Source organism: Nicotiana tabacum, chromosome 20, assembly GCF_000715075.1.
Source record: "Nicotiana tabacum cultivar K326 chromosome 20, ASM71507v2, whole genome shotgun sequence".
Classification (NCBI taxonomy): Eukaryota; Viridiplantae; Streptophyta; class Magnoliopsida; order Solanales; family Solanaceae; genus Nicotiana; species Nicotiana tabacum.
In genome coordinates this window covers 23,684,806-23,703,111 of record NC_134099.1, presented here as the reverse complement: position 1 = coordinate 23,703,111, position 18,306 = coordinate 23,684,806, and the positions used below count along the sequence as shown (strand labels likewise).

The following is an 18,306-nucleotide window of genomic DNA, read 5'->3' as shown; positions in this document are numbered from 1 at the left end:
ACTGAAATTACGTTGCAACTTTGGGCAGTTGGCCTTTATATGACCAATGTCTCCACAATGGTAGCAACCATGAAACCCGAGCTTGCACTGACCTGAATGTTGCCGCTTACATGTTCCACAAAGACTTTGCTGGTGTGAATGTTGCTCAGCATGACTGGCTATGTGAGGATGATGTCCTAAAATTCTGATTCTGGCGAGACTGATTTCCATTACTCTGAGTACGTTTGAAGGAAGACCCACCACCTGACTGATGACTGAACTGAGCTGGTGCTAATGACTCCTTATTAGAGGAATCACTTCCGCCTCTGCTGGATGTACCATTAAACCTGCCCGTTGTCCGGGATTTCTTGTTATGCTCTTTCTCTTCTCTCCTTTATTGTCTGTCTTTTTCTAAGTGCTTGGCAAACCCCACAACAGATGAGAAAGCTGTCATTCCTACCGCTGCAGCTGATGTCGTATCCTTAATGTGGTAAGCCAAACTGCCAACAAACCTGTGAATCTTTGCTTTTTCTGTCTTAACCATGTGAGGAGCATGCTTAGCTAACCTTATGAATTCCATGTAGTACTCTTGCACACTTTTATTCCCTTGCTTGAGCTGTTCGAACTCTGTAGCCTTAGCTGCCATATCCTCTTTTGGGATAAAGTTAGCCATGAAGGCCTCTTCAAATTCTTCCCAAGTAGGTGGACCATCATCTTCATCTCTCTCTTTTCCCACATCTCAAACCAAGCGCCAGCCACATCTCTAAGCTGGTAAGCAGCCAGCTCCACAGCTTTGTCATCAAATACTTTCATCACTCGGAGGGCTTTCTTAACACCCTCCATCCATAACGTTGGATCTTCATCAACTATAGAACCATGGAACACTTGAGGACTCAACTTCAGAAATTCATTCACTCTTGAGGACTCAGAATTGTTCTGCCTATTTGTTTGAGGTGGAATCTTATCTCTTTTCTCGTTCTGGTTGGCCATAAAGTCCTTAAACATCTCCATAGCACTGTTGACTGCATTGAACATCTGACCCACCTCTGGGGATATAGTTGTTTGAGTCAGAGCTGTTGTTGGGGTTGGCGTTGGATCCTGAGGTACTTGCTCATCATGCTCCACCCCTTCTTCATGTTCAACATGGGGTTCTTGAACCCCCCTTGTGGATTTACCCTTCCTTTTATGAGCTCGAGCCTTTTTAGTTATGCCTCGAGCCACAATAGTAGCAATAGTTTCTTGAGCAGCATCCTGAGTGTCGGTGTAAGAGTTGCGAGTACGAGCCATTTCTGCGAGTTTTGGAGAAAAGAATACATTAGATAATTTCTTAGAGGTAGGCTCTACTGCATGATCTAAAGTATGAAAAAAAAAAGATTTTTCCTAAATGCTTGTCGCCTCCTGTTTATAAGTATGGCGCGCTTCATACACATAAACAAGACTCTACTAACATGGCTTTATAGACCCCTAGGACTCCATAAACCTGAGGCTCTGATACCAAGTTTGTCACGACCCATTTTATAAACAAGTCGAGACCGGCACTCGATCACTAAACCTGATCGAGCGAACCATCTCTGCTTATTCAATCTATTATAGCTCCACACTTTATATGCAACAAAGCAATACTCTAACCAAATACTTTTGATTAATTGAAATATTTAAATAAATCAACTCCAAAACTTTATTCATCGTAACTACTGAATTATTGCTAAGTTATTATAAAATAACATATGAATCTCAACCCAATTACTATGTCTATGAAGCCTCTACTGATAAACTGACGCACTGCTCAGGACATGAGATTTCCTGGTCAGTTCTCTAGATAAACAAAGAAATAGCTAAAAGAAAATGACTCTAAGAATACTCCACGAACAAAAGCGGAGCTCACCAATATCATTGGAAGGGAAGGAAGTCCTAACTCGTAACCTGTTCGCCTGCAAATCCGGTTCCTACGTTGTACCGCAGACCAATGTAGGTTTCCAAAAGAGAACGTCAGTACCATCCATTGTACTCAGTGAGTCTCAACAACAGGAGGAGAAACTTCAATAACATATACATTACGAGCAAATGTTCTAAATACATGTAAAACATAAAGCTTATAAGAATAATTCTAAAATAATTGCATAATAGCAATTTACGAATATTCTAAAAGAAATTCTTTTCTTTTTCTTTCTTTACAAAAAAATTACTTCACTTTATACTTTGGGAGTTCCAACTATCCTGACTTAATTCTGTCTCAGTCACCGTGTGATCGGCACGGGTTCGATCCCAACCTGATCGAATAGGTCCAATCCACGAGGTGCCACTCGCTTCATGGTTCTCAGCGCTCATGTATCATACCTTAGCATGGCTAAGTAAATTCTCAGCAACCAGACCCTCGGCTCATGTGCTCCCTACTTTGGCACAAGTAGTTTCAGGAAGTCAACGCCTTGGTCAGGACCCTCGGCCTGGACGATGACCCCTTCTCAGAATAACGGATACTCCCCAAAAATCTTTTCTTTCTAAAACATCTTCCTTGTGACTTTTTCAAGTCTAAATCTTTTCTTTATAGAACATTATGTACATGCTCATATTGGTGCCCTTAAATGTAAAGCATGGCATAAGAATGAAATAAACATATAAAAATATTTCTAAAGACTCTTTCTTCTTCATAATCTTCAACATGAAAATAGCATATAAGAATTACACAAAAATATGAAAATTTAAGCACATATAGCATAATAGATCATCTAAACTTTTGCTAGAACAAATTCTAAATTAATGGGTACTCACTCGCTCTAATTAAATAAAGATAAACTCTTTTAAGCAATTCATCAAACACCTTGTATGCGTGCTTTTGTGAGTTAAACCACTTTAGTAAAGGGTTATATCAACTCACCTCAATACTCCTTGGGCCAATACGTAGACTCCAGTCAAATTTATACCCGTCAAACAATTGTTTCTACAACAATCAGTGTATTTTAATCAATTTTAAAGTACTACACCTAAATATGAAATCTATTGTTGATATAGAGGGAGAAGGGAATTAACTATTCTATTCTTACCTATTACTACTGTAGGGTAATTGACAATAGGGGATTTTACATACCTGAGTTCAAGAATAAGTGAGTTATGAAGAACCCTAGGATTTTTTTTGCTGCAATATCTGTCCGCCTCTGTTCCTACCCCCGCGTATGTGTTTTTTTTTTGTGTGTTCTGCGCCTCTTTATTTCCTTGTTTGTTAGAAATAGGCTTCTTGCCTTTCTGAATGAGAATTACGCTCATTCTTATTCCAAGGCTTTAAGCCTTTTGTATTTATTTTTTTTAATTATTTTATTTGCTTTCAACCTACTTTTTTTTTCTACTTAACTACTAATTAGTGATACCCACCTTTAATACTTAACAATACTACTTTTTTTTTCTTTTGTGACTTAACTGCTAATTAATGATACCCACCTTTAATAATTAACAATATTAAAATTATTAACATTTTCATAATTGTATATCCAATTATTTAAGTGTGTGTGTGTGTATATATATATATCACTATAAACAAGATAAAAATAATAGTAATAATAATAATTTAGTTCTATAATTAGCGTATCTTGAAACTTTTATAAATTTAAGGAGTGTTAAAATCTTCCTCTCTTAAAAACATTCGTCCTCTTGCTTTCTTTACTTTGAAACATTTTTAGAGGATGGTGTCATTAACGTTTCCAAGTTAATATGGTTGTTGATCTCCGGAGGATTTGTCAAAACTTGTGAAGGCAAGAGTTTTAAAGATATAGCACAAGGTTATTTGGGGAATCTTAGTTGAAGAAATGCCGTGATAGGAACTAAGAGTTCTAGTGGCAAGATCAAAGCATGTCGCATTCATGGTCTGCTGGGGTTTCTTCCTCCCTCTTTTCCCAACCATTCCAAGTTATGCATTCAAAGTACCGTAATGATCTTGTTACCCTCGTGTGGGCTCACATATACCGAGATCTCGTTAATCATTCTCCTAAGCTTATATTAAGCTTGATTTTAAATAAAAATAATACCGGGGCTTTACATTAAGTTTAAAACTTGCATACCATTTATTCTCTCATCTCTAGCATACTCTTCCTTGAGAGGTTTTAGAGACATTATTCGCGTGAAAACTGCTGGCGATACAGCAACAAATACACATGCTAGGCCTTCGATTTCTTTGTCTTCTTTTCCTTGTGTGCTTTGATATGAGCCATGGTGGGATTATTCAGTAGGATTGGTATTTCATAATCATGTTCCACAGCTTCCTAGAGATCCAAAGCATCCAATACACCTTCCTTCATACACTGTCCATATCTGATCGTTATCTCCATAAAAGACCGACAGAGCAATTGGTGAGAAACTCGCTTCAGCATCCATAATTTCTCCAACTCGATCACAGATCCCTTAAGATGAAAGCTTTGACACCAATTATTAGATTTAAAACACAAATGATAGCAAAACACGATGAAGACAGGGTCTACTTTTAAACACAACAAGAGGCAGGGAAAAATATGAAAACTAAAACTGAGAAGATGACTTAGAGAAAATAATATGCAAAGAGTTTAGTTAATTCTGTAGAAAGACAGGTTCTTAAAATATATCCTAAAAAGAAAATTGAATTAGATCATGATCTTACTTTTAAGTCATGGAACTGACCATGATAACAAACTCCTAATAAAACTGAAAATACAAACTGCAGGAAAATAATATAATATTGCAGTCATAAAGCAACAAATTAACTATACTTATATGTATTGGTTTAGGTGTATTTTATGAGTGTGTTGTGTGTGTCTGTGGGTGAATTTGGGGAGCATAAACTCACTCTAGTCGTTTCACATGTGGTTTCGTGTAGCCTGTGCTAGTGTGAAGTAGTGTTATGCGCTCATCCTTGAGCACACACTCATCCTATAGTCGTTTCAATTATGGTTTCATTTCATAGAGTCTGTAATTTTGAGAAGCAGTGTTATTGGCTAGTCCTTATCCTTAATGGGTTTGATGGTAAATCTCAGTAGGCTAACAACTTTCCTTTTCTTACTTTTGGCTTCCTTTTGATGATTATGTCTATGTCTATATGTTGGGACTTTTCTTTTCATTCAATAAACACTTTTCCATCTGTCTGTTGAAATGTCATCTAAAATTTGTATGATTATTCAGATGTAATGATTTATATATTGTTTCGTGTTGATATTTTTGTTTCCATCTGGTATGATAATTTATTTAATTTGGAGTTTTCTTCTCATTTGATAAGCATTGCTCCATCTGTCAACTTGATGGTTGATGTAGATATGAGCTCTAACACTTTTTAATTACTTAATGTTTTCTGGTGTGACTATTCAGATCTGATGATTTGTATATTGTTTCGTACAGATATATTTATTTCTATGTGATATGACTTTTTCTTATGATAGAAGTTGGCTTTGCTCTTTGTCCAAAGGCTGATGTCCTTAACATGGATAAACAAATCCAGTGCACATGCATACAGGGAAACTAATAATGTGCTCTCACAACAAGTTGACTTGTTGGTTTAACTTGAAAACCAAAGAAAAGCAGCCGCGTGCACTAAGCCGGAGCCGGACGTCAAGGGTCTATTCTACACAATCTTAACCTGCATTTCTGCAAGAGGTTATTTCCATGGCTTGAACTCGTGACCTCCTGTCACATAACAACAACTTTACTAGTTACGTCAAGATTCTCTTTCAAATAATGACAGTCGAAGCAAATAAAATATAATGACATCTGGAAACCAGTAATTGCTAGATAGGAGTATAAAAATTTTGAACCAGAGGAAACCAAAGAGAAGAAAGAAAATTTAAAATCTGATTTTTAACTCAGAAGCTCTGCTTCTTTACCTTGCAGATAAAGTTCACAAAAGTTTCTATTATCACAACTTCTGGAAAAAACGGGAGAGATGTCGTCAGATCAATACTTGTCTTCAAAGAATATTTATCCCCTACTTCAATCTCTGCAAGCCATAGAAGAACAACGTTGGTATTTGTTCTTGTTGAAGACATCAAAGGAACAGACCAAATTCCTTAAAAGGGAGATCAAATTCCTTAATATTTTTCTCAGCTTTCAGAGCTTCACAGATGAATTCAGCGATGTCACACAGGAAATCAAAACTCTGTTTCGAGATGTAGTACTTGACCTCAGCAAAGTTCACGAGGATCCAGATTCAAATTTTGATCCTTTTATCTCTCAGGTTCAGAACAAGATTCGGATAACCAAGTCGGACATCAGAGCTAAATACTCCTTTCCAAAAATATCATTACTGTTGAAATGTCAAATATTTCAGCTTCCCACATCGGTGGTTAGCAATAGTTGGAGGGATTTTCCCCCTATAAAAGAAGGCTTAATGTTTAGGATTTAAACACACCTCTCATTTTCCTTCTCATCTGTTTAAGGCATTTGTATCTTTTCTCTTTAGTATTATTTCACTTGTATTCTTGGAGTGAAATAAAATATTGGTTGTGTCCGAGGAGTAGGCAAAATTAGCCGAACCTCGTAAATTCTGGTGTTCCCTTTATTGTTACTTTATTGTCTTATTTATTATTTGGTGGCTGTCATAATTTTTGGTATAGTAGTTGTGACTTATTCACACTATATACATTTGGCTTCCGCAACAATTGGTATCAGAGCCAAGGTACTGTCTAAGTATGCTCTGTGGTTGCAGCTTAGTCTGATCTTCCACACCAGAAAGGAAATAATCTTGATTTGTGTCGTCAGCTATTAAATAATATTTGTGTCAAAGATGGGAGACAATAAACAAGAAGAATCTACACAAGTGTCAACAATACGTCATCATTGACATCTTCGCTTATGACAAGAATTGTGTCAAATGCGAAATTTGCGGTAAAAATATTTGACGGGTCCGGACATTTTGGGATGTGGCAAGGCGAGGTTCTAGATGTCCTTTTTCAACAAGGGCTAGATCTGGCCATTGAAGAAAAGAAACCAGATGTTATTGGAGAAGAAGATTGGAGAATTATCAACCGTGTTGCTTGCGGTACCATTCGATCCTACCTTGCTAGAGAGCAGAAATATTCATACACAAAGAAAACTTCTGCAAGTAAATTATGGAAAGCACTGGAGGATAAATTTTTGAAGAAAAACAGTCAGAATAAATTGTACATGAAGAAGAGACTGTTTCACTTCACCTATGTTCCTGGTACCACGATGAATGAACATATCACCAGTTTCAATAAGTTGGTCACAGATTTGCAAAATATGGATACAACTTATGATGATGGTGACTTGGCCTTAATGTTGTTGGCGTCACTTCCTAATGAGTACGAGCACCTTGAAACTACTCTACTCCATGGAAATGATGAAATTTCTCTCAGAGAAGTTTGTTCGACTTTGTACAGCTATGAACAAAGAAAGCGAGAAAAACAGAAGGGCGGAGAAGGAGAAGCACTGTTTGTGAGGGGTCGTCCTCAAAATCAAACGAGGACAAAGAAGGGAAGATCCAAGTCAAGATCCAGACCCAGCAAAGATGAATGTGCCTTTTGTCGAGAAAAAGGGCACTGGAAGAAAGATTGTCCGAAGTTGAAGAATAAGGCCAAATATAATAATGGAAAGGCCATTATGGATTCAAATGTAGCTGATTGTGATGATTCAGACTTCTCATTAGTTACAACAGAGTCATCAACATCATCAGACATATGGTTGATGGACTCAGCTTGTAGCCATCATATGTGTCCCAACAGGGACTGGTTTGTGGAATTTCAAGAAGGAGAATATGGAGTCATCCACACAGCGGATAACAGCCCTCTTACCTCATATGGCATTGGTTCAATACGATTAAGGAACCATGATGGAATGATCAGAACATTAACATATGTTCGATATGTACCGGATTTGAAGAAGAATCTCATCTCTGTGGGAGCCCTGGAATCAAAAGGGTTCAAAATCATTGCAGAAAATGGAGTGATGAGAGTATGCTCCGGTGCACTACTGGTAATGAAGGCTAATCGGAAGAATAATAATATGTACCGCTATCGTGGCAGTACAGTTATTGGGACAGCGACAATGACATCCAGTGACGACAAAGAGGCAGAAACAACCAAGCTATGACACATGCGCTTGGGACATGCTGGAGGAAAATCCTTGAAAACTCTATCAGATCAAGGATTGTTAAAAGGAGTAAAGGCTTGCAACTTGGAGTTTTGTGAGCATTGTGTTAAAGGGAAAAAGACAAGGGTTAAATTTGGTACATCGATCCATAATACTAAAGGCATTTTGGATTATGTACACTCTGATGTTTGGGGTCCTTCCAAAACACCTTCATTGGGTGGGAAGCACTATTTTGTAACCTTTGTTGATGATTTTTTCCGAAGAGTATGGGTGTATACAATGAACAACAAAGATGAAGTGTTGGAAATTTTTCTCAAATGGAAGACGATGGTGGAGAATCAAACAGGCAGGAGGATCAAGTGTATTTGCACAGACAATGGAGGTGAATACAAAAATGATCATTTCAATAAGGTCTGTGAAAATGATGGCATCGTCCGACACTTCACTGTTAGACATACACCACAACAGAATGGAGTGGCAGAACGTATGAACCGGACCTTGCTGGAGAAGGTACGGTGTATGTTGTCCAATGCTAGCTTGGGCAAAGAATTTTGGGCTGAGGCAGTTACATATGCATGCCACCTTATTAATCGCTTACCATCTGCTGCTATTGATGGCAAGACACCATTTGAAAAATGGTATGGAAAGCCTGCTGTAGATTATGACTCTCTGCACGTGTTTGGCTCAACTGCATATTATCATGTGACAGAGTCAAAATTGGATCCAAGGGCAAAGAATGCTATTTTTATGGGAATTACTTCTGGAGTCAAAGGATATCGCTTATGGTGTCCTATGACAAAGAAAGTAATATTCAGCAGGGATGTTACCTTTGATGAATCTGCTATGGTAAATAAGGTAACAGAAGATACCAAACAAAATGAAGGTGCTTCTAAGCAGGTGGAGTTTGAGGAAAAATTTATTTTTCCTACACAAGAAGCAGAGGAGGAAACAAATGAAGATTACCCTCTGGAAGGAGAGCCAGTAGAGGAGATTCTAACTCAGGAACCTCAACAACAACTTGAATCAATAGCAACCAGCAGGCCAAAAAGAACAATAACGAAACATGTTCGTCTCATAGAGACGGTTGCTTGTGCAACCTCAATTGTAGCTAATGATGTTCCTACCACTTATAAAGATGCTGTCCAAAGTTCAGAAGAAGATAAGTGGAGGATTGCCATGAATGATGAAATACAGTCCCTTCATCAGAATCATACATGGAGATTGGCCAATCTCCCGAAGGGAAAGAAAGCAATTGGATGCAAATGAGTATTTGCAAAGAAAGAAGGATTTCCTAACCAATTAGATGTTCGCTACAAAGCAAGATTGGTGGCCAAAGGATATGCTCAAAAGGAGGGAATTGATTACAATGAAGTATTTTCTCCAGTTGTAAAACATTCCTCCATTAGAATTATGTTGGCTTTGGTAGCACAATTGGATTTGGAACTAGTTCAGATGGATGTAAAAACTGCGTTTTTACATGGAAACTTGGAGGAGGAAATCTACATGACTCAGCCAGAAGGATTCAAAGTTGCTGGAAAAGAAAATATGGTATGGAAACTTGAAAAATCGTTGTACGGATTGAAACAATCTTCTAGACAATGGTACAAGCATTTTGACGAGTTTATGTTGCGGCAAGGGTACAAGAGAAGCAAATACGATCATTGTGTGTATTTGCACAAGCTTAAAGATGGTTCCTTTGTATATCTTCTCCTATATGTTAATGATATGTTGATAGCTTCCAAGAATTTGGAAGAAATTGATAAGTTGAAGATTCAACTGAAGAAGGAGTTCGAGATGAAGGATTTGGGTGAGGCAAAGAAAATTCTTGGCATGGAGATAATTAGAGATAGACGTTCAAAGAAACTCTGTTTATCTCAAAAGGAATATTTGAAGAGAGTACTTCAACGTTTTGGCATAGATGACAAGACTAAGCCAGTTAGTACTCCACTTGCTTCCCATTTTAAGCTAAGTACTACTATGTCGCCAATGGATGAAGCTAAACGAAAGTATATGTCAAAGGTACCATACGCAAATGCTGTTGGTAGCTTGAAGTATGCAATGGTTTGCACAAGGCCTGACATTTCACAAGCTGTTGGAGTTATTAGCAGATATATGCACAATCCAGGGAAGGAGCATTGACAAGCTGTGAAGTGGATTCTACGGTATATTCATAATACTGTAGATGTCGGGTTAGTTTTTGAGCAGGAAGACAATCAGTTTGTAGTTGGATATTGTGACTCAGATTTTGCGGGTGATATGGACAAACGAAGATCAACTACTGGTTATGTGTTTACTTTTGCAAAGGCACCAGTTAGTTGGAAGTCTACTTTGCAGTCAACAGTTGCTTTGTCTACAATAGAGGCAGAGTACATGGCTATTACAGAGGTTGTGAAAGAGGCAATTTGGCTTCAAGGATTGCTAAAGAAGCTTGGTGTTGAACAAAAAGGTATCACAATTTTTTTGTGATAGTCAAAGTGCTATTCAATTAGCGAAGAACCAAGTTTATCATGCAAGGACGAAGCACATTGATGTTCGGTATCATTTCGTACGAGAAATCATAGAAGAAGGTGGAGTCACGGTGAAGAAAATTCATACTATGGAGAATCCTGCTGATATGCTGACAAAGGTGGTGACTGCGGTCAAGTTTCAACATTGTTTGGATTTGATCAACATTGTTGAACACTGAAGATTGAAGATGAAGACACAACCAAAATTTGTTATAGAGAGAAAATTGAAGACGTGGAATTTTTGCCAAGGTGGAGATTTGTTGAAATGTCAAATATTCCAGCTTCCCACATCGGTGGGTTAGCAATAGTTGGGGGGATTTTCCCCCTATAAAAGAAAGCTTAATGTTTAGGATTTAAACACACCTCTCATTTGCCTTCTCATCTGTTTAAGGCATATGTATCTTTTCTCTTTAGTATTATTTCACTTGTATTTTTGGAGTGAAATAAAATATTGGTTGTGTCCGAGGAGTAGGCAAAATTAGCCGAACCTCGTAAATTCTGGTGTTCCCTTTATTGTCACTTTATTGTCTTATTTATTATTTGGTGGCTGTCATAATTTTTGGTATAGTAGTTGTGACTTATTCACACTATATACATTTGGCTTCCGCAACAATTACCACCTTTGGCCAACAAGGATGGCGTTGCTACATCCAAAATTGTACTCCAATTCGTCGATGCTGTTGTATCGATTCTTGGTGATCTTGTGCAAATTGATGATCCGCATTCGCTACTTTTTGTTCTGGAACCCAAGGACCAAATAAAAGAGGTTTTAAAAGAGCTGAATTTACTGAGATTTTTCGTCTGCTTTGTCTCAAACAAACACATAGAGCCTCAAAGCCAACATATTTTCTTCACTCATGTTTTCATTGTGGCTGTCCATGCAGCAATGGTGGCATGGTTGTGTTTGCCAAGCCCTGGCAACAACAACAAAGATGTGGCTCCAACTGAAATGAATGCTTTGCTTTTTGATCTCCTGCAAATGAAGATTAAGCCCATTAATCCAGGCATCCGCAAAATCTATGGCGATGTTCTACAAGCTTTGAAATCAACAATACAACCAGAATGGAATGCAACTGACAGTGGCTTCGCGGAAACTGTTGTGCACAATTTGGTGGAGCTACCAACTGTTAGTAATCGTAGTTCAATAGTTTCTTTGAATGATCAAATGGCAATCCTCCGAGAGATGCTCATCCTCTTAAGGGACCATCTCATCCATCTTCCAATACTAAACCTTGATTTATGTCTTCAAGATATGGACACTGTTATTGTTGATGCTGGACTTGTCATTTACTCATTATATGATAGCGACACAGCACTGGAGGATGTGGGCCAAGTACTTGGTCTTGATCTTTTGGGCGACATTCAGCCTATCAGAGCAATGACCTATCTTATCATTCGGAAGGCATTTGAATATAACTTGCCAAGGATTCATGGACTAGGCTATGTCGATTTCCTTTTAAACAATCTGAAGGAGTTCCAGGGCCGTTATGCAAATTCTCTTGCTTCCATCAGGATTCAACTTCAAATTATTGAAAAGGAACTTGAGAGCTTGCAACCTTTCCTAAAGGCTGTTGCAGAAGAGCAACACAATAAGCTCGAGACACTCCAAGATTATGCTACAGAACTGATTAGCAAAGCATATGAGGTGGAATATGTAGTTGATGCTTATATAAGCAAAGAAGTTCCTCACTGGTGTCTCGGGCGTTGGCTCCTGGATATCGTAGAGGAGATAACTCGTATCAAAGTAGAGGTAGCAGAGATTCAGGAAAAGAAAATGGTTGAGGATATAATGAACGCTAGCACAGCTCGTATGTCATCAAATTTGGCAAGGACTCCAAGGATGAATGAAGAAATTGTGGGGTTTGAAGATGTAATAGAAAAGTTAAGAGACCAACTAATAAAAGGGACCAAAGGGCGAGATGTTATCTCAATCGTCGGCATGCCAGGTCTAGGCAAGACGACTTTGGCCTACAGACTCTACTCTGACAGGTTTGTTGTTTCTCACTTTGACATTCGTGCGCAATGTTGTGTATCTCAGGTATATTCACGTAAACACTTGTTATTGGAGATTTTACGTGATGCTACTAATGAGCACTCTAAACATAGAGAAAAACGTGATGATGAGTTAGCTGATGAGCTTCGTAAAACATTGTATTCCAAAAGATATCTTATCCTTATTGATGACGTGTGGGAAGCAAGTGCGTGGGATGATCTAATAGGCTGTTTTCAAGATGCCAATAATGGAAGTAGAATTATTCTAACAACACGAAACCATGAACTTGCCAACTACACTAGATTTCAGAGTGATCCCCTTTCACTTCGTATGTTTGATGATGTTGAAAGTTGGAAGTTACTCGAAACAAAAGTGTTTGGGTAAGACAGCTGCCCTCCTCTCCTAATGAATATTGGGCAACAAATAACAAAAGAGTGTGGTCAGCTACCTCTTTCAATTGTTTTGGTTGCTGGTATTCTGGTAGAGACGGAGCAGAAAGCAGAATGTTGGGAAGAAATAGCCAACAATTTAGGTCCCCATATTCACAGTGACTCAAGGGCCATTATAGAACAAAGTTATCAGATTTTACCCTATCATTTGCGGCCTTGCTTTCTTTACTTTGGAGCATTTCTAGAGGACAGTGTGATTAATGTTTCAAAGTTGACATGGTTGTGGATCTCCGAAGGATTTGTAAAAAGTCGTGAAGGCAAGAGTTTGGAGGATATAGCCGAAGGTTATTTGGAGAACCTTATTGGAAGAAATCTAGTGATGGGAACTGTTATGATCTGACAAACAGAATAAGCAAACAAATGGACTTTGATTTCTGATGATAAAAATGCAATACAAGTTGAGAGGAAAATACCAACAAACACTGGAATGGAAATGACAATGACAGAAAGAAAAGATAGTGGGAGGATAGAGCCACAGATAGAAATGATAATGACAAAAGAAAAGATAGTGGGAGGATAGGGAAATATTCTAACAAACTCTTGCCCCTCTACTCTGTCTCCATTCCTCTATTAATATACTACTAACTGGTCCCCTCCTGAGATATGTCTTGGACAACAAGTTCTCCTAATTAGTCAGCATCCCATACATAATCATCTAGCCTTTGGGCTGGTATTCGACCCCTCTTACTTCTTCTGGGCAAACTTCTAGACCCACTTGGTGGATCAACTTGTACTTCAGCTTCCTGGATTGGCCCAATGTTGTCTCCATTCGTGACAGGAACTAAGAGGAGTTCTGGGGGTAACATCAAAGCATGTCACATTCATGACCTATTGCATGATTTCTGCAAGGAGAGAGCAAAAGAAGAGAATCTTCTCTTATGGATAAAACGGTAATACACTAATTAATGATACTCTTGTGGTTCAGTTAATTATGTATCTAAGTTGAATTTTACAATTAATCTTTTAATTTTACTAATATCTATATTCACAGGGAGCAAAATGCCAATCCTTCTTCCTGCATGTACTCTCACAAGCAACTCTCTCATTGCATATCCATTTATGGTGAAGAGTATTTTATTGGAGAATGGAGCTCGTCATGTTCCCTTGTTGGCTCTGTACTTATGCTTGATGATTGCCTTACATTTAACCAAGTCTCCCGCATTTTGCACAGTTTCAAGTTTCTAAACGTTTTGAATTTGGAGTTCACTAAGATTGATTCTTTCCCAACTGATCTAGTTTACTTGAGGTATTTTGCTGCATACATTAGCGGGATTCCGTCATCCATATGCAATCTTTGGAATCTTGAAACTATGATTTTAAAATATGGAGGACGCTTGTCACTACCCATTACAGTTTGGAAGATGGTTAAATTGAGACATCTTCATAATATACAAGGCAGCTTGGATATGAAAAATGCAGAAGGATTACTTGAGAACTCCGCGAAACTTTATGATCTAGAAACTCTTTCCACTGTATATTTCTCTTGTGTCGAGGATGCGGATTTGGTTTTGAGAAGAACACCTAATCTTAGGAAGCTGAGATGCATATTCAAAGTTGGTGGCAACAGCTTTCAATACCATGTACTGAATTTTCCAACATGGCTTGAAACACCGAAGATTCATTCAGGTGCGGTTTTCCTAGACCCATTCCCTTTTACATCTCTGCAACAAATCTCAAAAGCATGACACTATCCGCGTTTTACCTGAATACTCAGCAACTATCAGAAATTGTTCTGCTTCAGAACCTTCAGGTACTCAAATTGAAGCTCATTAGGTATGACAATAAGGAATGGAAAGTGAGCAATGGCGAGTTCCCTCAACTCAAAGTCTTGAAACTACAAGATTTATATTTTCTCTTAGAAGAATGGATTGTCGCCGAGGATGCCTTTCCTAACCTTGAACGATTGGTTTTGCGTGAATGCAAAAAACTTAAGGAGATCCCTTCTTGTTTTGGAGTCATCTCTTCTCTGAAATCTATTGAGGTACAGGAATGCAACGACTGCGTTGACAAGTCAGCCAGCATTATCCAAGAAATGCAAGTTGAAGATTATCAAAATACTAAATTCAAGCTCTTCCTCAAGTAATCCTAATTCAGGTACACTACTGAGGAAATAAAACTACATTCTATCTTGATTTTGAAACTCTGTTAAATGTATTTTCCTTACCATAAGTTGCCTTTACTAACTATTTCTTTTGTTTGACACCTTGTTATTAAAGCTTTATTATTTAGTTAGTATCTTTTTATTAAAGATAAAAAGTTCTTGAAATAGAAGTACGATGAATTAAAAAAGATGGAACTTTTTAGCTATGAAAGTTAGATAAACTCATCAAGCATAGACCTTATCAATGTAAACAACAACAACAAAAAGTCCAGTATAATCTCATAAGTGGGGTCTGAGGAGGGTAGTGTGTACGCAGACCTTACCTATAACTTGAGAAGATAGTTTCCGATATACCCTGGGCTCAAGGAGAGATATAAAGAAAGCAGTAGCAACAAGCAATAACAACAACAAGATAATAAGAAAATGAATCGAAAGAAACAACATGTAGTAATAGAAATCTTAGAATAATAGAATACAAGACTAACACTAGTACTGCTGGTATGGAAAAGAAAAACGCTCGACTACTTACTAACCCTCTATCTTAATTCTCGACCTTTACACCCTCCTATCGAGGGTCAATGTCCTCAGTAAGCTGAAGCAATGTCATATCCTGTCTAATCACCTCTTCCCGGTACTTCTTTGCCTGCCTCTGCCTCTCCTCAGACTCACCAAAGGTAACCTATCACACCTCCTTGCTGGGGCATATGTGCTTATCCTCTTCACATGTCCAAACCATCTAAGCCTCTCTTCCTTGTCCTCTACGGGGACCACTCACCCTGTCCCGAATATCTTCGTTCCTAATCTTATTAATACTAGCATGCCCGTACATCCATCTTAACATCCTCATTTCTGTTGCTTTCATCTTCTGGATATGAGAGTTCTTAACTGGACAACACTCTACTCCATGCAAATATTGATGTACACAAATAACTAAGAAATCCATTCCTGATATATATTATTTGGTTAAATGATTGGGTGTAATGACTAAATCCGCAAATTGTTGGTTTTGCAAATGATTTGTTATAGCAAGGTGGAGGAGCTGGTTACTGGAAACTGTGACCTAAGGTTTTATCTATTTTCAACTGAGATTCCTAAATGTATATATCTGTTGGATGATAAATGAACACTAAGGCATGTCTGATACAAAGTAAATCTATCCAATAATTCAGTTTTTATTATTTAATGGTCTAAAATTGTAAATTCCTCAAGCGAGAATTTGTCCACCAAAAAGATAAAGACCATTACTTTGTCTTGCCATTTGTTTCTGTATGTTTTGTAGCTCTAGATATTCAGGACAGGAATTAACTGATTGTGGTTTTCTTTTTCAACAGAGTATGAAGAGTTTATAGCTGGAGCAATTTGGAAGATCACTATGTAATTTTTTTTAATAGTTGATTTCTTAATAAATTCTGTGAAATTGTCTGTCAGTTGCATTTGTTGATAGCTACTTTTCAAAATTTGATTACAGAACAAATAATTCAATCCGTAACATATGGTGTAAGTCATATTTACCTATGCGACACCTTATGCGTGAAAAGACTTGCTACTCTTAAAACAGACATCTGTGGATGAATAATAAGTTGGATAGCAGCCTTAATCAATTAGATATCTTCTTTGTTGATTGATATCTATGTTGCTTGGAATACCAAAAATGTTGTCGGATCCTCCAAAAATAGTGTATTTATGAAGGATCCAACACGGGTGAGACAACATTTTGAGAGTCCGCACAACATAGATTGATATTGGTATACTTTCTGTGGTCAAGACACTTTTGAAACATGATACGGTAGGACATTTTGATGGTACAGGTACAGCTTCCCGAGCGTCTTCTCGATCACTTCCCTTCTCTTTAACTATGAATCTCGTTTTCTATAAATATGTCTTAGATTTTGAGCCGCTGCCCACCTTACTCTAGGATTCCTTACTACCGTAGTATTCTATTTTGTAGTTACTGATCTTTAGGAATTTGTTGTAACTCTCTCCTCCTATTTAGGCTCTTTTCTAATAGATGTTATCTTTTTCAAGTTTATCTTGTTGCTACATCTGTTGTACATATCTGTATAAATGGTCTGCCATACAATAAAAGAACAGAACAATATTTTACATCTTCTGCTTTCTTTATGTTTTACTTGTCCCAGTTTCACGTGGCTCGGGCTTCAAATGATCTCAAGTTGTTCCTATTTCCCTTAAGTGTCCCGATCATCTCCCAATGGCTTTATAATTAACTTTTAAGATTAGGCCTAAACTGTGCGCACATGTCATGTCACTAGAATCGACGTTTGAACAAAAGAAAACACAAAAGGATAAAAAAGAACTAAACAAAGAAGATGACTGGAGGTAACAAAAGACCAGAATTTGCATGAGACAATCGGTGGAACGGTTTGCACAACAAGACAAGTAAAGCAACTAGAGTACAATCTTGGAACAAACCTGAAACAAACCTGGACAAAACTAAGCAAACCGCTATGACAAAATGGAAGGATAAGAGGGTTTGACACAAGACAATATCCGTATCACAACCCTAGAATAACCCGGATAACATAAATGATAACAAAATAAACCACCAAAAGCTCTACTCCGGCTGACTAAGGAATGGAGCGTCTTCCCAATTACCAAGCACGACATCTTAGCCAGTGAGCTTCGCATCAATATTGCCAAGACCACTATCCGCTTCAACATCTTCAGCTTTAGTCAATATCCCAAGAGGGTTCACATGCTCTTTATTACTGTCGTCGATCGCAATCACTCCTTCGTGAATCATTCTTTCTATTTTCCTTTTCAACGAATGGCAACTCTCAATGCTATGCCCTGGGACATTGGAGTGGTATGCGCATCGTGCCGTAGGATCAAAGCTTCTTGCACGTGGATCTGGAGTATATCCGGGGAGCGGCTCAATCCGGCCAACATGCTTTAGCCTTTCAAACTGACTTGCATAAGATTCTCCGATAGGGGTGAGAGCCTTTTCTCGTTTCAGCAACCTCTCGTTCCTAAATGCCTGATTTGGCCTTAAACCTGATCCAGGGGGTTTCTGGTGTGCTCGTGGGGGTGGATAGGCATTTTGTGGAGCTGGGTACTTAGAAAGTGAAGCATGTCTTTGGGAGTCTCGTGGAGAGAAATAGCGTTGGGGAGGGGAGTAGCGTTGGAAAAATATAGCTGGACGACGAGTGATGGAGCTACTTGGGTGGCTGGGAAAGCTGTCATAAGTGGGTAGATATGGAG

General features: G+C 38.1%; 1 pseudogene; it reads left to right on the top strand.

Annotated features, from left to right (window-relative positions):
- Window positions 1-5,796: 5,796 nt before the first annotated feature.
- Window positions 5,797-15,069, top strand: LOC107813233 (late blight resistance protein R1-A-like; annotated as a pseudogene).
- Window positions 15,070-18,306: the final 3,237 nt, after the last annotated feature.